This window comes from Dendrobium catenatum, unplaced genomic scaffold (genome assembly GCF_001605985.2).
Source record: "Dendrobium catenatum unplaced genomic scaffold, ASM160598v2 fragScaff_scaffold_1220, whole genome shotgun sequence".
Taxonomy (NCBI): Eukaryota; Viridiplantae; Streptophyta; class Magnoliopsida; order Asparagales; family Orchidaceae; genus Dendrobium; species Dendrobium catenatum.
Window position 1 is genome coordinate 11,052,455 of NW_021319682.1, and position 17,627 is coordinate 11,070,081.

A 17,627-nucleotide genomic window follows, 5' to 3' on the forward strand; every position below is an offset into this window, starting at 1 on the left:
GAAAGCCTAAAACCGAAAATTTATTCCCTCGTAGCTGCCGATGTTCTCCAGACTCTGTTCACTGGCGCGAAACTTGGGATTCATTCCGCCGCCCAAGTCCACCGCGAACTCGCCGCCGGCGTCCTAGTCTGCTCATCCATTTTCACTGTTGTCCTTCCCTTACACGAAAAATGGTCTACAGGTTAGCCCCATTGACTGATAACTTACAGATTGTTGGTCGTGGGTTTTAGATCAGATAGTTGTTTAAAAATTTGATAAACTTACTCTTTAAGGTTATGTTTGGTTTAAAGGGATTGATAGAGAGGAAATGAAAATGATAAAGACATTGAATCGGAAATTGTTTTCCATCACTTGTTTGGGCGAGAAATTAAATTTGATTTATTTTTCCTAATTTGGTTGATGCAAATGAGTTTTTTGCTAGGGTTGGGTAGGGAATTATTGACGCAAAAAATTATTTACTGTTTGTTAATTTATTTTGTTAAATCTAATTTCCGATTTCATTTGAATGAAGCAGTTCAACATGATGTTTGTACCAACTCAAACCCAACTCATTTCCCGACACCTAATGATATCTATTTTCCAACCCCTAATGTCGAAACTCTAAGATTTGCACTAATTAGACATAATTCAACATGCTTGTTAGAATGCCTAGTATGTATTCTAATATGATATGATGTTTGTGAATTGAGAGAACCACCATTGTCTCGCCTTTATTGTGTGGAGATTATAGAAGCCCGAATCTTGGCATTCTTGATCGAGTGATTAAGGTTAATTTAGTGACTTGGACTATTTAGGGATACATTAGTTGCTCTTATTTTTGTGAATTTTGTAAAAAACTAAAAATATCAATCTTTGGTTCACATATTTGTTTATTCTTATGCTCCCTCATTGCCTAGTAAACCTATATCAAATAACACATTCTTATTATGATTGGCCAGGTTGTACCTGCTTGGGGTCCATATAACAAGATATAACTCAAAATAATATGATATTGTTTGAGCAGCCTGTGCACAATGCTTGTTCCTGGAAGGCCCTTAAACAAGGCTATTTATTATGTTTGAAACTCAAAGCTCACTGAGCATTCACTGAAGTTTTAGTCAACTCCAAACCAATATTAATTTGCTTTGTTAGGAGGATGACTCAGTCAAAATTAATTTGATTTAACTCAAAATTTGTTTTTTAGGTATGCGTGCAAGTGCAGCGTGCGAATCTATATTAAAAGTACACATATATTATATTGCACCAATACACCTATTTATGAAGGCGCATTGTTTCCGATACGTTGATGCACACATACACCTTCGATATGACACTGATACGTGTCGGATATGACTTTTTGTATCCATTTAAAATATTATTTAATTTCAAAAGGATACACGTATCTGATATGCGTGTCCGTTGAAAAAAAAAATCCGAAAAGACGCGTCGTATTTACTTCCGAGGCTGCGAGCGAGGTTATCTCATTTCCGAGATGGATTTGAGTCTCTTGATGATATGGGAATATTATAAATTGCTAATCTTTTACTTGATGAGCCTAAATTAAAAGCTATGATATTTATTGAAGATGATATAAAAGTTGAAAGACAAACCACTGAAGAAGCTAATCATATCATTCCTTCTATTGAATATTTGAAACTTCATGTGCTAGACAATTTATGTTTATGCTTTTGTTGTTGTATTAGACATTTAATGCTTACTTTTATTTTGATATTATAAGATACAAAGCTACAAATGATGTTACTTTCATTTTTTTTTGGTAATTTCAAATATTATGCTTTGATTGCATTCTTAATTTTTATGTATGATTTATAAATTATAATGATGTGTCCGCGTTGTACCCGTATTATGTATGTTTAAGAATTGACATGTCCCGTGTCCGTATCGTGTCATATCCGTGCCGTCGTATCCATATCGGTGCAACATAGATGCAGGTTAAATATGAATTCAAATTAAATCATACTCCTTGAAAGGACTAGAGTTGATAAAATTTGAATTAAGAAATATGAGCATACAACTATGAAATTCATGGAATTATTTGATTTTTTAAGTTCACATTAGACCTTCAAAGCCCTATTCAAATTATAAATAATGAAATTTCAAGCTTAATGCTCTTATAATAAATCATAAAATCATTAGTTGAATCTGATCCTCTGCTGTTAAATAAACAGAGTTGACATGGTTTAAATAATAAAATAAAATTGCCTAAAACCTCAATTATAGTCATGGTGAAAATAAATCTCAACAGGAGGGAGTTAATTTTTAATTATAAAATCTTAACCTGCAAATACAATATTTTTAAATGACCTAAATGTCTCCCCAATGATAACTATGTTGAAAGTAAATCTCAATTGAAGTAGACTCCATCTTTTTAAATGACTACAAACTTCAGGAAAATATAAATATTTTTAAAGTGGCTTTAACTCGGATGATCACCTTATTAAAAGTGACTTTAAAATCACTCTGATAAGGACTATATTGGAAGTAAATCTCTATTGGATGGATCAATTCTCAACATCTATTAAAATTCAAATATTAAAAGTGAAACCAATCATCTAAAACTTAAAACAAATCAATCTACCGTTCACAACCATTTGGCTATGGCTTTGAATTTGGACTAACTTTAGCTCACAAAGAGTGAATGTCGAAACTAGAATATTACTAAGATTTATTCTCAAATAGCTCTTTTACCAATAAAGCCATGAAATGCGTCCTTTAATTGGTGGTTTGGCCTAAAATAGACCCATAGGTAAAAAGCTTTAATTGTGGTCATCTGATCGGGTGATTTTGTTACATATAGGTACCATTATATTACGGTCATAGCCAGATTCTATATGTTCCTCAGTGGCTAACACAATTAAGTAATGAATCATAGGGTATACTTGATAGGGCACAAAGTCTTTAGTTAGCTAAGCTCAACTTTAATTTATCATTTTGATAAATATTTACTCTAGGTCTACAAGGTCCCCATTAAACAAAGAAATTTATAGCTGTCGATCAGGATCTTTCGGTCCGGTTGGGTTGATTACATCTTCTGGCTATTTAGACCAGTGACTACGACCATTTGGGATGGCTTCAATGAGATCTTGATCGAGTTCGTCATCATTTTTCTCACCACCCCCTTCAAGTGCAATGTGATATATTTTTAATCTTAAATATTAAAATTGCTGCTACATATGCTAGGTATTTAGTGCCTATCCAACGAATAATTTTAATCGAAAGTGCTTTACCGCCACCAGGAGGGGTAATTAACTACAGGACTTGCGTCTATGGGAAATATTTACTCATATATGAAAGGCCTTGCAAATAATGGCGAAATCTTTAGGTAGTGTCTTACCTCCAATCAAATCTGACTTCTGAAAATGCGTAACCCATACTAATTAAAACTCTAGTCTAATATGCAGAGAGGCCTAGGTGCCAAATTTTCGGAGCCCATACCAATTTGGCTCAAAGGTAGGTTGATATTTGTTATTCACAACTATTATTCTATTTGATCTCTGCCTTTGGTTTGTTTTCAAACTCAAAGCTGTAAGTTCTTAATATTTTTCCTGTCCCTCAGTTTCAGAGAGTTTGATTAAGCTGCTTAAGCTGTAAAATATATGAAACCATAACATATTATACTCCATCCTCTGTAGGTTGTTTGAAGTGGAAGGCGTTGTGATTACAGTCACGCTTTCCGGTAATACTACTGCCGCCCTCACCCGCTATGCTACACTCTCGCTAGTCCCGTCTTCCTGCTTCTGCTGTTGCTGCCTTACTTATTTTGGCTTAAAGTCACTTCTACCACTCCTGTCATACTATTTGCCTGTTACTTCAACTCTAGTCCTGCACCTTTGCCTCTCTTGCTACTCCACTGTGCTGCCTTAGCTTTCCTGCTAGGCCACTGTGCTGCCATGACCGCTCTTGCCAATTCCTGAAGTTTTTCCAAAGCCTTACCAGTCACCGGCTCACCGCTTATTCACTTGCCCGGGTCCTTCTGCCACTTCTTTGTTTAAGGTTTTTTTATGTTGTTAGGTTGTTGTACGCTGTGAATAGAATCTCTGAAACTATTGAATAAATATTGAAATATCACTTCAATTTTCCTTTCTCATAAACATGTATGAATGACTATTTCTGAAGAGGGATTAATTTAATGGCATGAGGTGTAGTTCTTCCCCTTAGGATGATTTCTTTTATTATTGTTGTCTTTTTTAATTGATCAGTAGATGATTTTATATAGTGATTGCAATTTTATCAAGTGAAAAACATTTTAGGTTTTTTCTCTAAGTGTGAACTTGATTATTTGCTGATTTCTTTCACCTCTGTTTTCTTATGGAATTCATATTTTGGGCGATTGCTAAGTCCTTTTTTGAATTGAACAAAACATGTCCGTTGTTTTTACAGTGCAAACAACATTTTTTTTTTGTTATAATTATGCTGTTCCAAGATTGTATTTTTTGGGTGCTTTCATCTTGCATCATATTTTAAGACTACATCATAAACCCTAGATTCTTACCCATCCAACATCAAATTGATATCAAACCTAGGCTAGTGTCAATATGCCACTTGGAATTGGGGTGACTTATCAGGGTTAGTTGACAAATTGCCAATGGATGATTTCTAGCTAAACATTTATCAAAATCAATTAAACGTGTTATTAACAAAACAAGGTTAATCATGCACAACTATATATCAAATTAATTAGTGTCTTGAAAATTGAAAACTAATCAACCACACTCATAACCGGATAACAAATCTAACATAAATGAAGAACTCATCCATAAGACAATTAGGAGCATGAAACCCACCAGGAAATATATAATCTAGATAGACATTATAGGGAAGATGCCAATAAATTATGATCACCATCGTCAACGATTTTATCATGTTGATGAGAAAATAACTAGGAAAGTTAAAGCGGATGCGTCTACTTATGGTGGGTGGATTGATCATAAAGCCCTCTCGGATTAAGTAGTGAACATGAACCACTTTTTGATTGACAAACAATATCAGGAGAACAATAAGATTTGCAAAATTAAAACTTATGGGCCAAACAAGCCAAACAAAGTTTTATTAGGTACGTGTAGAATGACAGAGAATGCTCATAACTAGAAACTACCACTAGATATGGGCTGAAGTGAAAATATTATTATTAAAAAAATTCTTATTACATTTTATTGAGATTCTTTGTTCATTGAGAAATTTTTTAAAATAATGAACTAAAGACAGTAACGGAGTACATAAACAAATTTGAAGAATTGCTTATATGCTCATAAAGTAGGAAGGATCAAAACTATACTTCCTAGATTTATGACTGGATTAAGGCCTCCTGGTGTGGGCCTCCAAAATGTGCTACTCACGGGGGTTCTAATGCAAATGTTACGATCGCACTGTCTCGTAGGACAAAACAGTCGTAAACCTTTGCACTCTACGCAAGCGTAAAAGCCATGCTGTCCAGTTTTTATGAAAGATAGATGAGTAGTTGAGTTTTTTGGGATTTAAGGCCGACATTTAGAGAAAATTCTAAGTGGTCTTATACTTATGAATGATGTTATGTATCTAAAACTAATGCAATTAAATTTTGATTTTAGTTTGTTTCTAATGCAATGCATGCTGCTAAAAATATCTCAAATCATGAATGCTTGTAAATTTTAACAAGGATTATAAAAATAATTTTTTAGAAGACTAGGCTTCCTCAGATTCAACACCTCATTCTCATAAGTCAGATTATCTGAACTCCACTCTCAGGCGGGAAAGTGACTGGAGCAAGGAAAGAAAAATTCATTAATATGCAAGCGACCCCAGACGGCCTCCGATTTACTTTCTTAAGTCATTTATCTTTCTATGTTATTTAATTTTTGAAATTTATTTTTTAATTACGAGTAGAATAATCTTTTATATCTAAGAGCCTAACGAAGTTCAGGCGCATATACATGCAAAAAAGAAACCTAAAAAGTATGTCATTTCTATTGCGCAAATAGAGTAAACAATTAATCACATAAAAGAAGAATATAAACCAGGGCAAAGTGTTCAAAGTCCATGTGACAAGTGTCACTTATTATACAATCTAAAGTGCTGAAAAGTAAAGGTGGTCAGGTTCCACTTACAACCTGGTTTTTACTCCTAAAGAATGACGCAAACCTTAGATTAAGGCATTTTAATCTTTATCTTCATCTCTCGATTATTCCATTGGTCTACTTCCTTCAATCTTCTTGTGGTACATCCTCTAATAGAATATTCAAATGAAAAAAAATCCCTGCGAGGGACTTTTTTTTTCTTTGGATCCCTAATATTTTTTATTAAAATGACTCATTTTACAGACTTTCACAACTCTTTGAATCAAATTACATTTTAAAACAATAAAGACTCTATACTCCTGCACGTTAGTAAGCAATTTATATAGAAAGCACAATCACAAAAATTACAGAATAATCATTTGCTCATTTTTGAGCAATCTATAAGCTTGACCATGCTTTTCTTATTAATAGGGCCTAAGCATTTGAAGCACATGAAAAATATTTCATTAGCTCAAATCGTTATTAATTTAGCTCCTTTTTCATAGCCCTGCATAAGCATGAACACCTGCAGAAAGTCTTGTGAGCATCCAGATCGTTCCTAATTTAGGGGTAATCTATTGCCCTTCACATCACAGAGAGAAAAAATAATCATTATAGAAATCTAACACAACAAGATTTCTAATGTCCGTATTGATAGAAAATCTCAACCGGAGGGGACTTGATGCAACCAAATTTTAGATGCTAAGGTTGCAAAAAACTATACGTCTTCCTTTCAAAATAACTTTAACAAACACAACAATAAATTAGGACAAAACACCACTTATAATAGAACGGACAACACATACAACTCACATGACAAACACAATCTTAGAACATAAAAACACCTTAAAATTTTTCGTAATTTGAAAAGAAAGATAAAATGGAAGGGTTACCATGGAGATAAGAAATAAATATAAGAAGAGAAGGGGAAAGGGGACTTAATTAGCTCGCAAGTTAAAAAAACCCTCAGATTTTTACTCCAAATATCATTACATTTCCATCTTTTTTAACAACAGAAATCAGCCCCTTTAAATAGAGAAAAAGGAGCCTAAAAGTCACCCAAACAGCCGCCCCCAACAGCCAATCATAACAGGGAAGAAAAAGGCAACAATAAAGGCACGACAGAAGCCCACCAGAATAGCCAGGAAATCGGGAAAGCTAAGGGACAACGATAAGAACCGAACAGCCAACACTAGGGAAACCGGGAAAGCCATTAACATGACCCGAACAACCAATCTAGGAAAGCCACAAAAATTGAACAACCACTAAGCAGCTCAACATAAATTATTAAATGCAGACTACAAACAGGACTACAAACATTTGTCTCCCAAAGGCCCATAAAAAATCAAAATTCCTACATAATCACCCAAAATGAAGATATTTAAAATGAAATAAATTATTAAACACTTAAAATAAAATTCATCCATCCTCCGCAACTGTTTGTCGGGTTGGACAAATCTGAAAGCTATTTCAGCTCAAAAAGAGCTAATGTATAGTCGAGAATATAACTATGATTCATTCTTAATATGTGTATTGCCAGTAAGGACGTGGCAATTGCCAATAAAGACGTGACACTTGTCCTCTAACCGACGGTCTTGTCGCCAAATGACACCATAGGTAAACAGTTATGACCGGGATCCTCTGAACTGAGTGGTTTTGTCGTCAAATAGTACAACTAAATTATAACTATGGTTAGAGCCCTTATGTTTCCCAATGACTTCAAATCATTGAGCAATAAATCAATAGGATATAATCGATAGGGCAACATCAGGACTACAAACATTCTTAATTTATGTATTGCTTACATCAGGACTATCAAACATTTGTCTCCCAAAGGCCCAAAAAAAATCAAAATTCCTAAATAATCACCCAAAATGAAAATATTTAAAATGAAGTAAATTATTAAATGCGTAAAGTAAAATTCATCCATCCTCCGCAACTGTTTGCCGGGTTGGACAAATCTGAAAACTATTTCAGCTCAAAAAGAGCTAATGTCTAGTCGAGAATATAAATAACTATGATTCATTCTTAATCTGTGTATTGCCAGTAAGGACGTGGCAATTGCCAGTAAGGATGTGACACTTGTCCTCTAACCGGCGGTCTCGTCGCCAAATGACACCATAGGTAAACGGTTATGACCGGGATCCTCTGAACTGAGTGGTTTTGTCATCAAATAGTACAACTAAATTATAACTATGGTTAGAGCCCTTATGTTTCACAACGAATTTAAATCATTGAGCAATAAATCAATAGGATATAATCGATAGGGCACAAAGCCCTCTGTTAGCTAAGGTGAATTCAAATTTGTTCCCTTAGATAAATTGATGTAGAATGGGGAGGGAAGTAATGGCAAGAACGAACTCCAAGCGCCCTCCCGAAAACCTGAATTAAATCCTTAAGGGAATCTGAAATGCTTCAGATTTTATTGTCTTTTCTCTCAGAAATCTGAGTGGAATTTGAGGTGGAGAGGAGAATTCAAGTCGTGAATAGGAATAGAAAACTGAATGGGATTTCCTGCACCTTCTCTAGATTAGAATGCTCTTCACCTGCAGGTAGGCAAGGGGAGGGGAGGTGACGGGAAAAACTTTTGGGATTTAAGCCAAGGGGGATGGAGGGGCTGGCGGGATTGAGGATGGGGAGGGAATTAAGCACGGTATTAATTCCAGAAATCTTGCCAGCATGCAAGAGGTTTAAATTTCCCAAAATCAGTGAGAAAAACTGCTGGATAGCAGTTTAATAGCCACGGGATTGAGAGGGAGTGAATGCTTTAGAAGATATGAATGAGAAATTCAACCAAGAGGAGTTACGGGCATTGACATTATTTTCAAAGAAAGAATGAAATTAAGGAAATAAGTCTAATTCCTGCTAACGTGAGATAGGTAAATAGGGAAAGGTAGATTTAAATCTCAATAAATTGTTTCCAACAGTGATAATTAGCTTAGGGAAATAAAATTCTAATTCCAGATTTTCACGTGCCTTGATTTCTGGAATTTGTATTTTGTGGTGTATTAAATGTAGTGGCTGAATTTGAGGGAGGAGTCAAGCCTTAATGGCTATGATAAAGCTGAAGGTAAATGCCAAATCTTATGTTCTGCACTAGAAAAGCTTTTCTAGTGCAATTAGGATAGAGGATGGGCGACAGAGCATGAGAGGAAATTGGGATTTGGTGAGAGCAAATAAAGGCTTCCTAATTTAAATGCATAAGATTGGAAAGATTTGCTTCAATCCTTTCTTAATTAAAATTTAATTAGGCATGAATTCAAAAAGTTTCTTAAAATAGGGTTAGGGAATTTAGGAAGGTTTATTTGAATTTCAAATCAATTGAATTTGAATTTCAAACTATTTCCAAATTCATTCCAGCCTAAATTAGGAAACTTCAATGGGATGATGAGGGAGGTGGTCGGCGGGTTGTGAAGAGGTGGCCGGCGGGTTGTGAAAAGGTGGCCGGCGGCTTGGGTGGAGGATGGGGATGTCGACAAGGAGAAAATGAAAAGATAACGAAAAAGAATAAAACCACAAACCCGGCCGTCTCCAAGGTTGGTGGGTGATACGATTTCCCTCTCCAAGGGATCTCAAATCACAAGCCCGGTCCCATCCTGCGGTTGGTGAAGACTTCGATTCCTCTCCATAGGAATCTCACTCTCGTCCTCTCTCAAGAACACAAGTGTGGAACACAAAATTTTCATATTCATTAATCATTCTATTACAATAGCTTAAGGCCCTATATATAGGCCATAACATGAGAAAATAAAAAAATTACAAAAATGCCCATTGGGCCATAACACTCAAATAAATTAACCTAGGGGTGAAACAAGAAATAACATAAAATAATAGCTAAAATTCATAAAATAAATTTTAAATAACAATTTAAATTAGAGCAGTCGATTTACGACGCCTCCTGTGATAGATGCACCAGATCTTCGTGACGATGTCCGCATCATAAATATCTATCTCAGGTCTACAAGGTATTGTTGAACGAAGCAACCATGGCTACTGGCAAGGTTCCTTCTGTCAGGTTGGGTCAACTACCCCTTATGACTAAGTAGACCAGAGACAACGTTGGCAGGGGACGACAGAACCATGGGATCTTGATATGGCTCTCGTTACAAATATGAAAACTATTTCAGCTCAAAAAGAGCTAATGTCTAGTCGAGAATATAACTATGATTCATTCTTAGTCTGTGTATTGCCAGTAAGGACATGTCAATTGCCAGTAAGGATGTGACACTTGTCCTCTAACTGGCGATCTCGTCGCCAAATGACACCATAGGTAAACGGTTATGATCGAGACCCTCTGAACTGAGTGGTTTTGTCGTCAAATAGTACAACTAAATTATAACTATGGTTAGAGCCCTTATGTTTCGCAACGAATTCAAATCATTGAGCAATAAATCAATAGGATATAATCGATAGGGCACAAAGTCCTCTGTTAGCTAAAGTGAATTCAAATTTGTTATCTTAGATAAATATTTATCTCAGGTCTACAAGGTACTCTTGAACGAAGCAACCATGGCTACCGGCAAGGTTCCTTCTGTCAGGTTGGGTCGACTACCTCTTATGACTAAGTAGACTAGAGACCACATTGGGGATGACGGAACCATGGGATCTTGAGATGGCTCGGACCCCCCCTCCTCTTAGTGCAAATGGTCATTTTTTTTAAAAACTAAACCCATGTTGCTACTATACGCCATATACTTCGTATTTGTTTGACGACTAGCCTTAATCGAAAGTTCTCTTGCATTATCGAGAGGGGTAATTAAATGTAGGGGCTTGTGCCTATAGGAAATCATAACTCAGATCATAAAGTCTTTGCAAAAGAGGGCGAAATTGTGCCTATAGGAAATCATAACTCGGATCATAAAGTCTTTGCAAAATGAGGGCGAAATCTCTTGGCAGTGTCTTATTCAAATCCAATATGCCTTATGAAAATTTGCATATGAACTTAAAAGTCAAAGCTCTCCTCAACGATTCGAAGAGGAAAAGAAAAGGGGTCTGCTAAGAAGATGGGGGGTGAATTTTCGGAGCCCACAAAAAGTGACAAATTTAACTATAATTATGCATTAGTAACTTGCGAATTACGAATTTTTTGGTGTCTTCATCTTGTATCTTGTTCTAAGGTTCTATTAGAAACTCTAGAACGGTAGTCGGCTTACATAATTCTATTTTTATAACTCTAGACCTTTGCCCCCATGTAGCAGGATAAAGACTCGTTGTATGAAAAAAACAATAGTTCATGTGAAATCTATCCTGAAAATGCATGATCCCTATTATATTGGATGTTACTATTCCTTCCTGAATTATTATGTTTCAGCCTATTTGAAATTTGTTATGAAAAACATCTGCAATGATCTGATTAACATATCATGACAGAGTGCAGTATAATCTGACATAGGCCTTGCAGATGCATAAATAGATAACTAATTTTTCTATTATTGACGTGGAAGGTCTTCTGGATCTTCTTATCGTAGAACTAATTTATTTTGAGACTTTTTTATTTTCTTTCCGAAATGGTCTTTGAACTATTTGAATGCATGATTTTTGTCAATTTCTTTATGGTTCATATTGCAAACAGAGATCTAAGGAGTTCATCTGATAGGAATCAAAGTAAAAGGTTAATGCGTTGAACAAATTTTCCTTCTATTTTAAACCCAATCGTGGAGCTTAGGATCATCTTGATCGCTTGGTTGTAGGGGTTGGTGGATGCCGCTACTTCAGGCAACCAGAATTTCATCTGCTAGACAGTTTCAACAGGAAATCTCAAGACCAAGTAGCATTTCACAAGCCCATCGGGGATTTCTTTTCTTTTCTTTTCTTTTCTTTTGTTTAGGAGGGGCATTATAAAGAAATTTGTTTTTATGACCTAACTCCAATCCACGTAGATATCCTCCACCCATATTTAAATTGAGTAAATGAGGCTCGTCGACCTCCCCTTGTTGGTCTTTTTGGAGGCTCCAACTCTGTGTTTGTGGTCACTTCCTCTATTCTCCAACTCCTTCCATGTTAATTTTTGCTAACCTACTGATCCCTAGTCGTGAATAAAGTGGGGCATGCCAGTTAACCCTATCGGGTAAATCAGTGGAGTAAAGCCTAAACTAGTAGGGGCATATAGTGTTTGATCCACTCATACAATAGCTCATCGCAGTGTACCACTTTTTTTTTTTTGACCGATTTTTCTTTTGTAGTAGTGTTTTTAAACCTTTACCCGTTTTTTCTCCATGTTTTCTTAATTTTAATTTTGTCATTAGAAATGTTTATAGGTTTTGTAATGATAAAAAAAATTCAAACATTTGGCTTCAACTCGTTAGAGATGAGGATGCTTAGGTGCAGAATATTGGCCATTAACAGGAACTTTTTTTCGGTCCGGTGAACGTATGTTCCTCTACGTTCGGCCACCAATGTATTAGCGCCACGTAGCATGAAGAAAAGTCGCCGACCCGACCCGCTGTATTTTGGGTTCTCGCATGTGCGGATTTTTAAATGCTTTTACCTTTTGGATATATTTCAAATCTTTAACGGCGAATCGACTCCCTGTCACTATTCACTTCCTTCGTTCGTAGTTTTCTAGCATTTACCGTGAAATTGAAGGAATTCTCCGGCCGAAAACCTTCGCTGATAAAATGCATGAGGTTAGATATTAATGGCGAATAACTTTCCTTCTTATCATATTGTTTATCTCGTTTGAAATATAAAAAAAAGTATGTTTAGGGTTAGGGTTAACTTTGTATCTTTCGGTTTTAGTATACAAAACGGAATGACAACTATCAGGATGTTGAATTCAATTATTTTTGGTAGTTTATAAAACTCGGTACACATGATGAAACTCGGTACTAATCGGTATTCGGTGCTGTTCGATGTTTCTAGGTATAGGTCGGTACACGTCGGTACTGGGGATTTTTCAGATCAGATGCTCGATATTTACAAAAAATATTTGAGTATTTCATGTTCTTTAATGCTAGGTTTTTTTTTGTCATTCCGTTTGTTCGGGTGATGATTAGTGCATCTCGGTACAAATAGGTATACCTCGGTATAACCCTTTATTTAGTGATTTAGGATCAAATCTCGAGATGCACACTAAATATACTAAGTATTATATATATAAATTATGTTTTGGTGGAACTAGTTATACTCGGTATAACTCGGTACAACTCGGTATTTTCATTAAATATATGAAAATTTTATATGTAATCTATTGATATATGGTGTTTTTTAGTATTTGGTACAACTAGTTATGAGGTTGTGTGTTTCTACCGAATTTTTCACCGTCCATATTCCATCTTCACTAACAGAAAATCTCACCATAGCAGGACATCCAGTTATTGTAGTTGATTTTCGAAATTTAACCTTCTGAATTTTTTCTGTGTCCTTCTTGAATCTAGATTTGGAACAGACAAAAACCTTTGATTTTAATTTCCTTGAATTAGGCCAGTATGAAAGATGTTCTTTCCGAACACTAAAGCCATGCGCATGTGCGTATTGGCAATATTTAACATATGCTTCCTTCTTAGATTTGTAAACCCCCTGTGAAAAAAAATTCCAATATTATGAATGTGTTCCACGGAATAATTACCTAACAATACACGAAAATACCGAAGTGTACCGAGTTTTCTGACGAGTCGGTACAAACATATGGTTTTTATAATCGGTATATAGTAAACTAGTCTGACAGAAAACAAATAAGAAAACTTAGCATACCGAGTTTTACGTATAAATACCGAACTATTCCGATTTTAATAAAACTCGGTACAAAGATATTAAAATTAAAATCTCGGTATATACAGAACAGAATTGACGTAAAGATACGAAAAACTTATCCATACCGAATTATACGTATAAATACCGAGTTATACCTAGTTCTCAAAAAACTCGGTACAAGTTCTTCATAATTATAATATCGGTACAAAGACCAATTCCAAATAATAAGAATAAATCTCGAGCAGTACCTAGTTATAAAAAGGCTTGTTACAAAATTATCATAATTATATTTCCGGTACAAATATACATACCGATTATTACATATAATACCGAGCAGTACGGAGTTATTAGAAGGTTCGGTACAAACAAAAATGATTTGATCAGACGAAGATGGATGAGAAATTACTTGTATAAAATAAGAAAAATCGTCATGCAGAGTATAAGTGTCAAAAGTTTCGTCGAAATCGTCATACTCTTCCAAAGTAATAGAAGGATTCTTCTCATCCATCGCCTTAAACGCTTCGCGAAACTTTTTTTCTTCTACCTGTAAACCCTAAATACTGTATAACGTTCTGTGTACATAAGCTAATCGGCCAAATGTTTATTCATCTAAAGTAATCGCGGGTTTTAAAGTTTTCCCGCCCGTTTCAGCCAAATTAGTGAAAAGAGACGTAAAAAATCGTAATTACCACGGGTTTGGGTCGGGTCTTCGGGCTGCTACGTGGCGTAAAGATATTGGAGGCCGAACCTATAGCAACATTCGGTCAGAGGACCTAATAATTGTTCCATTAACAGAGAAGCATAATACTTAGTTAAGTGTTGTAGAGATGAGGATGCTAAGGGGCATGAGTGGATTTATCCTTAGAGATAGGATACGAAATGAGCATATACGTAAAAAAGTTGGAGTAGCTCCAGTGGAAGATAAGATTAGATAGAGTAGCCTTAGATGGTTTGGTCACCAAAAACGATGGCCTTCCGATGGCCCGATTAGGAAAATAGAGGTATTAGTTTTGACTTATATTAAGAAAGGTAGAGGTAGACAAAAAGATTTGGTTAGAAAATATTAGAAATGATATTTATTTATTAGATTTAAAAGAGAATTTGACTTTTGACATGACACAATGGAGAAAAATGATTCATGTAGCCGACCCCACACAGTGGGACAAATGCTTGATGTTGTTGTTGTATTAGGTTTCAACTCGTTCTATAATGACTTTGATGATTTAGACATATACAAAAATAATAGAAAATGCATTTAATAGAAGTGTGATTACTTTTTGTTTTAGAAAGCTTATTTAAGAAGCAGTAAGAAAGTCGTCCCAAATGAAACCTTAATGTCATATGAATAGAAGTTGTGCTAATTATTTGCAAACAATAAGCTTAACTTAAATAATACTTAGCATGAATAAATGAGAAAAGTGGATTCTTAAAATTGATCTTAAGTAGTTGGATAAGACTAATGATGATGATGATGATGATGATGTCATTAAAAAAAAGGCAAACTAATGATGTATATTGATTGTTGATTTACACTGATCTTGAACAATTTTTTTTATATTTTTATTTGCTGATAATTTGTAGCATGTAATTTTGATATCTCTTAAAATTGATCTTGTCGTCAACTGAGCTCACAACAAATTTTAAAATAATTATGTGCGGATACGGACACCGTTCGGAGGCAAATCAGAACGCGCCACATCATTTTTGCTAGTTCTGATTCGCCTCCGAACGGTCTGATGTCCGCACAGAATAATTTCTCCAACAAATGAGATGTCCCTGCAATATTTCTTCTCCATAGTAAGCCATCACTGAGATTGAATGAAGTAGATACATGAAGATAAGCAGCTTGATATTTTATACTAATATGCGAATAAGTTCATTATGCATAGACTGGATGGATGGTTGCTCTGTCTTTCTTATATTTATATTATTTACTCCATTTTCTTGCATCTATATATAATCTTATTGTCCCCCATGATCCATCTCAAGCACTTAATAGTACCCTTTATGTTCTGATACAGATCCATGGCAGCAGGTCTCAATCCCAATCCCAACAGTCTTTATCTCAACATCATCTGGATCATACGCACTGGAACAGATATTACAGGTACTTCTGGATCATTTCTACGACTAGTTTGTCACAACTCATAGTGTATTAACTGTGTAAATGATGATCAAATGATGACTTTGAGGTTAGTTATTTTACTATCCTTTCTCTGAGGATTTTGAGAATGAAAACAAAAATGAAACTGTTTGTAAAGACCAAAATGAAAAAGATTAACTTTATACAGTATACATACAACTAATTATAAAGGTAGTAATGAAAATAATATTATAAATTTGTTAAGAATATTTCATGTTCGAGTATGAAAGTATAATGTTTCATGGTACTGTTATGAAATAGGAATTAGGCACAAAGACATTCATCCTTTTTTTTTTGGGTAAACAAAGACATTCATCCTAATTATAAAGGAACACTTTGATGTGATATTTACAACCACATTCTAAACTTTAGTGGGTGGTAGGGGAAGACAAGAACCATGATTTAAAAAGAAGACAAGACATCTCAGTTCAATAGGACCAAATTGTTTGAGCCTATTCTACCTCATATTAATTGTCAGTGGACCCATTGCAACACACTCCTAGTCTCCTAGATGGAGATGGTAGATTCCTCCTCTTACAAGAAATTCTCTCTCTCTCTCTCTCTCTCTCTCTCTCTCCCTCTTTACTAACTCCTTAGCTTTTGACTATTTTCCTCAGTAGCTATATCTCTAGCTGAGCTTTGGGAATTGATCTAACAATAGGTTGGGTTACCTAATTAATTTTATGGATGCCTCAACCATATAATAATTATATATATATATATATATATATATATGATATTTATATTTAAAATTATTCTGTTGATTATTAAATAGAAAATACTTTCAGACAGGTACTAAAGTAAATAATGATAATTGAAAGATACATAAAAGTTAACAATAAAAATTAGTTTAATCATTCTAATTTTATTAATAGTTTATAAATTAGATTAAAATTAGCTTAATCATTCAAATATTATTAATAGTTTATAAATTAGATTTTGGCTTTGTTTGGAGCATTTTTCTTACTACTTTTTAAAGACATTAAATTTCATTAATATTAATCATTCTAATATTATGAATAATTTATAATCCTAAATAAATTTTGATGCATTGATTAAATATATTTTTTTCTCAATTCTTGAAGTCATGCATTTTAATAATTCTACTGATATTAAATAAAATGTATATTTTTAATCCTATTTTTAACTATTGATAACTCAATATACAAATAATTTAAATGATATTGATTTTTTTTGCATAATATTAAATTTTTAATTCAAATAAATGAACTAAAAATTAACCTACTAAGGCCCAACATAGTCACACTTATCTTAGACTTGCTGACCACATAAAAATCCCACTTTACAATGAATAAATGTTTTTCCCAAAAAAAAAAAAAAAAAATAATTGTGATAATACTATAATATAATATAAATAATTATATATATATATATATATATATATATATATATTATATATAATATATAATATATATTATATATATATATATAATATTATATATAATTTCCCATCAATAACATAGAATTAGGAAATGACATTTGCCTATATGTCCCTTGCTAGAGACCCTGCCTATTAGTCTAGCAAATGTTCCTGTGCAAGATTCCTGACAATAATTTAAGTAAGAAAACATACAGCATTGATTGGATGAGAAAGCTATGAAAGACCATCAGCTTGTTAAGTCTTCTTAAGCAATCATCTTCTTAATTCCAAAATCCTATTTGTCAATTCCCTATGAAGCTTTCCTTTCAAGTCATTAATGCTTCTCATCACATTCATGAGAATATGCACACAGTTCAGA

General features: G+C 34.3%; 1 long non-coding RNA gene across 1 annotated transcript; it reads left to right on the forward strand.

The window, feature by feature from the left end:
• Positions 1 to 16,030, forward strand: LOC110115187. The gene is made up of 2 exons (XR_002305304.2): positions 1 to 181; positions 15,746 to 16,030. It is a non-coding gene; the product is annotated as an uncharacterized LOC110115187 (long non-coding RNA).
• Positions 16,031 to 17,627: the final 1,597 nt, after the last annotated feature.